Source organism: Rhinatrema bivittatum, chromosome 3 (assembly GCF_901001135.1).
Source record: "Rhinatrema bivittatum chromosome 3, aRhiBiv1.1, whole genome shotgun sequence".
Lineage (NCBI taxonomy): Eukaryota > Metazoa > Chordata > Amphibia > Gymnophiona > Rhinatrematidae > Rhinatrema > Rhinatrema bivittatum.
In genome coordinates, this window is record NC_042617.1 from 131,088,303 (window position 1) to 131,094,348 (window position 6,046).

The following is a 6,046-nucleotide window of genomic DNA, read 5'->3' on the forward strand; positions in this document are numbered from 1 at the left end:
GATGAAAACTGTTGAAATGTAACAATCCATTTCTATCAATTGGTTTCCGATATAACTCAGTGACAATTTTTCCACCCTTCTTTCCCACCTTCATATCCAAAAATGGAACCCATTGATTCTGAACATCACTAGTAAACTTAAGATTAGTATCTTGTGTATTTAAGTAATGAAAAAATTCTTGAAATTCACATTGTGTGCCAGACCAGATAACCAGGACGTCGTCAATGTAACGGCACCATAACCTCACATGCTTGTACCAAAATGATGGATAAACAAACTTTTCTTCAAAAGCTGACACGTACAAGCATGCGAGGTCAGGTGCCATCGTTGCGCCCATAGCTGTTCCATGAACTTGCTGGTAAAAATCATTTTGAAACAAAAAATAATTCTGAGTGAGCGCTATTGTAGCCAATTCTACCAAAAAGTGTGTTGGAACCTTCTTATCTAACCTGGTATCCAAAATCTCCTGCACCAAATCTATTGTAGCTCTCTGAGGGATATTCGAATAAAGTGATTCAATATCCATTGTAATTAGCAAGGTAGATTCTGGTACATCAGGTAAAATTTGTAAAACTGTTATCAAATGTGATGAGTCCCTTATAAATGATCTGGCCAATGGAACAAAAGGTCTCAAAAAATGATCGATATAGATAGACAAAGGTTCTAAAACAGACCCTATACCGGCAACTATTGGTCTTCCAGGTGGGGACTCTAAGGATTTATGCACCTTTGGAAGTACATAAAAAACAGGTATCTGAGGATTTTGGTTTATCAGAAAAGCCGCTTCTTTAATGGTTACCCAACCTACACTCAAAGCTTCTGTAATTACCCCACCAATCTGCGCAGATAACAGTGCAGTCGGATCTCCTTCCAGTTTTTTATAAAGTCTGCCATCTCCCAATTGTCGATTCACCTCCTTTATATAATCATCTTTATTCAAAATTACCAGGGATCCCCCCTTATCAGCAGGTTTAAAAACCAATTTTTCATCACTACTTAGATGTTCCAATGCCATAAATTCTTCCTTACTCAAATTCCAAAAAGGAAACCAAACCTCTGCCTCTTTAATCTTTAAATCCCGCTCAACCACTTCTTCAAAGGCAGCCATTAAGGGATGTATAGGGCCCGGTGGCATCCAACTAGAGGGGTTTTTAACCACTGAACTATCAACACTCACATTTTCATTACCTTGAAAAAAGATTTTTAATTTCATTAATCTAAAAAATTTTTGCAAAGCTACACGGATTTCAAAAGAATCATATTTCGGAGTAGGTGAGAAAGAAAGACCACGATTTAAAACCTGCAACTCAATTGTAGTGAGTGGACGAGAAGATAAATTTATAACCAACTCATTCATGACTGATGATTGCGATCCCGCAGTCGAACAGGACTGCGATTTCTTGGCGGACGATTTCCTCGTCCACCTCGCCGTTCCGTCCCTTGTTTGGATCTTACTCCCTGATCTAAAAAAGTCACCCGTCCACCCTCCTCTCCCGATGATCCACTCGATGAAGAGTCAAAAGTAGGTGATTTCTTATATTTCACTCGATTCTTATTACACCAGGGATACACATATCCCTGAGTGTAATCCTTTTCATCTCTCTGAAACTTATTCAATTTTGTTTCCTTTATTTTGTCATGCATACTGGTGATCTCCTGTTCTAATTCATTCATCTTTTCTTCAAATTTATCAGGAGATGTGTTATCTTTCAGAATGGCACTCAACGCATCTATCTCCTTCTGAGTATCTATCAGCAATTTCTGGGTGGTCTCTACAATCAGGATCATAAGATCCATTGCACACTTATTTAATATTGAGTTCCACTTAGCTACAAACTCCTTATCTTCTGAAAATAAGTGGGGTTCTTTATATAATCGAAGTCCACGTGGAATTCGCTTAATCCTTAGATACTCAACTAAAGTAGAGGAATGTAAAGATGAACGTGTATAACGTTTCCTCAATTGTGAAAGATCAGACCATTGAGTGTCATTCACTACATCAATTTTTTGATCAAATAAAGGTGTCCCTCGTAACAAAGAGTCAAGGATAGTATCTGAATAACTGAATATAGAATCAATTTGAAAAGCCATTTTCCATCTACAAGATACCCAATCCTGGCTAATTATTTATATATCACAAACCAATTGCAGCTAATACATATATTGTGACATCAATCCAATTCAATAATCTTTATTGGTGAAAAATTCATGAAAAATATTCACAATTAATCCATAATACCCCACACAATAGACATAATATCTTTATAAAAACAATAGACAAAATTCACACACCACCCATACTACACATATACACATCCGTTCTACATTCAACTCCTTATAAAAATCATTTCCAATTTTCTAAACATTCAAATATAACCATTAAATATAAATCTTCACATAACATATCATCAGATGTTAATACATTTCACTTCGTAAGCAGAAAGAGTTATATTGCACTTTAATTCTTGCGTTACAAGAACGTCAATCCTTTTGTTCTCCTTTGTTCTCTCTACATGTTTCGCCTTTCCTCAGGCTTCTTCAGGAGAGTTTTTTCAAACAATCTCCCACTGCTCATGTACAACATCTATCCATAGGGTCTTCTAAAAACATTCATACAAAAAAATGTTTTTGAATATTCAATTAATACATTTTATATATAAACTTGATCCTTTATAAAGTGCTTCAAAAAAACTCCCATACCTGCACGTCCCAAAAAAGGCTTGCCCAGACGCACAAATCAGCACATCCTCAACTCTTGTTTCAAAGCATTTCAATTGTTCAAATGCTCTAAACACATCTCTCAAAAGTATTCAAACTAGAAAAAAACAGATCAAAATGACTTCAAAGAGAAAATCATTCCCTTAAGAGTTCACCAGTGTGCAAGACAACCAAGGATTCTTACCTTTCTTATCTTAGGCAGAGAAACCACCTTCACCTTATTTCAAAGAGACGCCTCCATCGAGTGAAAAAACGGAAGTGAATCAAACTCTTCTCTTCCATCCTTTTAAGCCACACTGCCCCAATCAGAGCTCAACTCAAAACTATCCCCGCCCCTTAGAACATATGGTGTCTAAACCAATTGCCACTAAACCAAATAATTGCCACTCCCTAAGCACGCCAGATTCAAACCAATCACTGAAGACAACAAATGAAGAAAAAAATGAAAAAACTTTGCAGCCAGAGTACAGGTTCTAAACTTTGCAGCCAGAGTACAGGTTCTAAAAACATGTAGCCCACTCGATCTTATCATTTAATCCTTTTGGCCACAAAGTCTGTAAATTAAAAATCCATCGTTGTTCCTTCTGCAATAATATTTTGTTTATATTACCTCCCCCGTCTAGCAGAAACCTTCTGAAGTACAAAGAAACGAAGTTCTTCTACCTTATGATTGTACTCACGCCAATGTTTCACTAGGGGAGCTGTCTCCACCACATTTCTAATTCTGCTACAATGCTCTAGGATTCGAAGTCTCACCATCCTTGATGTTTTTCCTACATATAATAGCCCACATGGGCATTGTACAACGTACACCACTGAACTTGTTTGGGCTATTATATGTAGGAAAAACATCAAGGATGGTGAGACTTCGAATCCTAGAGCATTGTAGCAGAATTAGAAATGTGGTGGAGACAGCTCCCCTAGTGAAACATTGGCGTGAGTACAATCATAAGGTAGAAGAACTTCGTTTCTTTGTACTTCAGAAGGTTTCTGCTAGACGGGGAGGTAATATTATTGCAGAAGGAACAACGATGGATTTTTAATTTACAGACTTTGTGGCCAAAAGGATTAAATGATAAGATCGAGTGGGCTACATGTTTTTAGAACCTGTACTCTGGCTGCGAAGTTTTAGAACCTGTACTCTGGCTGCAAAGTTTTTTCATTTTTTTCTTCATTTGTTGTCTTCAGTGATTGGTTTGAATCTGGCGTGCTTAGGGAGTGGCAATTATTTGGTTTAGTGGCAATTGGTTTAGACACCATATGTTCTAAGGGGCGGGGATAGTTTTGAGTTGAGCTCTGATTGGGGCAGTGTGGCTTAAAAGGATGGAAGAGAAGAGTTTGATTCACTTCCGTTTTTTCACTCGATGGAGGCGTCTCTTTGAAATAAGGTGAAGGTGGTTTCTCTGCCTAAGATAAGAAAGGTAAGAATCCTTGGTTGTCTTGCACACTGGTGAACTCTTAAGGGAATGATTTCTCTTTGAAGTCATTTTGATCTGTTTTTTTCTAGTTTGAATACTTTTGAGAGATGTGTTTAGAGCATTTGAACAATTGAAATGCTTTGAAACAAGAGTTGAGGATGTGCTGATTTGTGCGTCTGGGCAAGCCTTTTTTGGGACGTGCAGGTATGGGAGTTTTTTTGAAGCACTTTATAAAGGATCAAGTTTATATATAAAATGTATTAATTGAATATTCAAAAACATTTTTTTGTATGAATGTTTTTAGAAGACCCTATGGATAGATGTTGTACATGAGCAGTGGGAGATTGTTTGAAAAAACTCTCCTGAAGAAGCCTGAGGAAAGGCGAAACATGTAGAGAGAACAAAAGGAGAACAAAAGGATTGACGTTCTTGTAACGCAAGAATTAAAGTGCAATATAACTCTTTCTGCTTACGAAGTGAAATGTATTAACATCTGATGATATGTTATGTGAAGATTTATATTTAATGGTTATATTTGAATGTTTAGAAAATTGGAAATGATTTTTATAAGGAGTTGAATGTAGAACGGATGTGTATATGTGTAGTATGGGTGGTGTGTGAATTTTGTCTATTGTTTTTATAAAGATATTATGTCTATTGTGTGGGGTATTATGGATTAATTGTGAATATTTTTCATGAATTTTTCACCAATAAAGATTATTGAATTGGATTGATGTCACAATATATGTATTAGCTGTCATATGACAGGGCAAAGGTAGCGCCGTATTGCAAAATGGCGCCGGCCATATGGCCATATTGCCGTATTGCAAAATGGTGCCGGCCGTATGGCCGTATGGCCGGCGCCATTTTGCAATACGGCAATACGATTTGAGTGCAGGAGGTCGCTCCTGGACCCCCGCTGGACTTTTGGCAAGTCTTGTGGGGGTCAGGAGGCCCCCCAAGCTGGCCAAAAGTCCCTGGGGGTCCAGCGGGGGTCCGGGAGCGATCTCCTGCGCTCATGATGTCGGGGGACAGGAACCAAAATGGCTCCGGCGCTACCTTTGCCCTGTCATATGACAGGGCAAAGGTAGCCCCGGCGCCATTTCTATTAACGCACCCGTGGCCCGAGAGTGGAAGATCACACCGGGACCCCCCCACTGGACCCCAGGTAATTTAAGACATTTTGGGGGGGTTCGGGAGGGTGGGGGATTTATTTTAAAGGGTCGGAGTGGGTTTTAGGGTTGTTTTAGTGTGCCGGTTTTCCCGCCCTCCCCCGATTTACGATTTACACGATTTTACAAAAAACAAAACCGCGATGATCCGATTCCCTCCCCCCCAGCCAAAATTGATCGTTAAGATGATCGATCACACGATTCACATCTCTATTGAACAGAACCGGCCCCAAAACTGATCCCTGTGGCACTCCATTTAACACTGTTCTCTCTTCAGAGTAGGTTCAATTTATGACTGCATGCTGTCTCCTGTTACTCAACCAGTATGTAATCCACTCTACCATCTTGGCACCTACTCCCAAGCTTCCTATTTTATTCACTAGCCTCCTATACGGGACTGCATCAAAAGCTTTGCTGAAACTCCAAGTAAATCACATTGAGCAGTCTTCCTTAATCCAATTCTCTAGTCACCCTATCAAAAAAATCAATCTAATTTGTCTGACAGGACCTTCCCCTGGCGAATCCATGCTGCCTCATCGTTTCCTTCAGCAGGTGACTCCATTAATTTTCCTACCACCAAAATGAGGCTAACTGGCCTGTAGTTTCCAGCCTCCTCACTGCTACCACTGCTGTGTAGCGGGACCAATACCGCTCTTCCCCAGTCATCCAGCACACGCCTGAATCCAGGAATCTATCAAACAGATCTTTCAGTGGACCCCCCCCCCCCGCACATCTCTG

At 39.4% G+C, this 6,046-nt stretch overlaps 2 long non-coding RNA genes across 2 annotated transcripts; one reads left to right on the forward strand and one right to left on the reverse strand.

The window, feature by feature from the left end:
• Positions 1–2,562: 2,562 nt before the first annotated feature.
• On the reverse strand, positions 2,563–3,082 carry LOC115088699. Its single transcript, XR_003855824.1, has 3 exons — positions 2,903–3,082; positions 2,701–2,815; positions 2,563–2,600 (listed from the first exon to the last, which is right to left on the reverse strand). It is a non-coding gene; the product is annotated as an uncharacterized LOC115088699 (long non-coding RNA).
• Positions 3,083–3,959: 877 nt separating this feature from the next.
• On the forward strand, positions 3,960–4,478 carry LOC115088700. The gene is made up of 3 exons (XR_003855825.1): positions 3,960–4,139; positions 4,226–4,340; positions 4,441–4,478. It is a non-coding gene; the product is annotated as an uncharacterized LOC115088700 (long non-coding RNA).
• Positions 4,479–6,046: the final 1,568 nt, after the last annotated feature.